Source organism: Panulirus ornatus, chromosome 70, assembly GCF_036320965.1.
Source record: "Panulirus ornatus isolate Po-2019 chromosome 70, ASM3632096v1, whole genome shotgun sequence".
In the NCBI taxonomy this organism is placed as follows: domain Eukaryota; kingdom Metazoa; phylum Arthropoda; class Malacostraca; order Decapoda; family Palinuridae; genus Panulirus; species Panulirus ornatus.
The window spans coordinates 3,489,721-3,491,283 of NC_092293.1; the positions used below are offsets into that span (position 1 = coordinate 3,489,721).

Genomic DNA, 1,563 nt, shown 5'->3' on the forward strand with positions numbered 1-1,563 from the left:
GGTATGAGGTCAGAGCCCTCATTATCATCCCTGCTAACTACCGGAAGCAGATTAAGTCGTTCCACAACCGATGTCCGGCCCATGTTAACTCTGATGTGCCCAGCAGTTGGAGGAGGATCGCCAGAAGCTTCTGGAAGATTTCAAGGACGTCTTGGTGGACCTGACCCTTTCAGATAAGGTCGAAAACCCCAATTTATTGTGAAGATCTTCACTATAACGTTGGACGAACATACTGAATGTTGCACACATGTGATGCGGACAAAATGAAAAAAGAAAAAGACCAAAATTATGTCTGGTGTGGGTCTCGAACCCACGACCTTGAGTGTGTAAGACTCACGCTCTACCACTGAGCTAACCAGACAATAGAAAATTCGTCTGTTTCTTCAATTTGAATTAATGAAAATCTTTGCGAGGCAGCGTTAAGAAAAGAGAGATGTCTTTGACGAAATTGTTTGGCTCCTGCTTCTGTCCCTCATTATCAAAAGTAAACATACTGAAGGATATATATAAATATCCAGTTGATATATATATATCCAGGTGATATATATATATCCAGTTGATATACAACGAAGAGACGTAGCTAGGACGCCATATGGTAAACATGTGATTGTCCAAGACAGACAACAAGCGTATCATAAACTTATTATGTGGACAAGAAGGTGAATTGTTTACACATTTTATCAACATTAAAGTTATCCAATTTGTATAGACCATCACTAATATTAAGATTATAATTCTTTGTGTATTCAGAAATAGAAGATTCAATGATATTTCTCGTGGTGCTGGAGTTAGAGTTAATAACTGAGATGGCATTATTAACTCTAATTCCAGTACCACGAGAAATATCATTGAATCTTCTATTATTAAATACACAAAGAATTATAAACCTTAAGGAAGCAACATGGTGGTCAAAAATAAGCTTTAGGAATGAAGTTTATGAATGGAATATCAGTGAGACGATCCAAATGACGAATGAATGAGAGCGTAGTCAACATACAATATAAAAGGACATATTATGAATGGCAACCAGGCAAGTAACGGCCCAACTGAATGGAAGGATTTAAAAGTTCGCGTTATATGACGAATTTTGATAGATTATCCAAATTTCCATTCCAGTTATGAAACTTAATGGTTGTGTTCAGTTCTAGAGACAAAGTTTAAAGGTTTGTGTTTCAAAGATGAACCACAAAGGATATCGTTAAATTAACTGACATTAAAATTTGTCAATTAAGTAAATCATTTTGTACAATAGCTGTAATTTGACAGAGTTAAAAGTTCGCAATTTCATTACAATTCTAATTCAAAAGTTTGAGTGTCAATGATGGTTTGCACAAGCTTAACGTACATTTAAGTTTTGTGTTTATATGACGTATCTTAAAGGACTCTGGTAAAATAACGCAGCTGGAAGGTTTACGTTCAAATGACGGTGTTTAAATGTTTATTGATGAATGGTAGATTTAAATGGATAGATTTTAAGTTCGCGTTTTCATGAGCGACTTTAAACCTTGTGGTTGAATGTCACAGTTTAAATGTTGGTATGTACAATGTTGACCAGATGGCGGT

General features: G+C 35.6%; 1 non-coding gene across 1 annotated transcript; it reads right to left on the reverse strand.

Moving 5' to 3' along the window:
* Positions 1-289: 289 nt before the first annotated feature.
* TRNAV-UAC (transfer RNA valine (anticodon UAC)) lies at positions 290-361 on the reverse strand. Its single transcript has one exon. It is a non-coding gene; the product is annotated as a tRNA-Val (tRNA).
* Between the last annotated feature and the right edge of the window lie 1,202 nt (positions 362-1,563).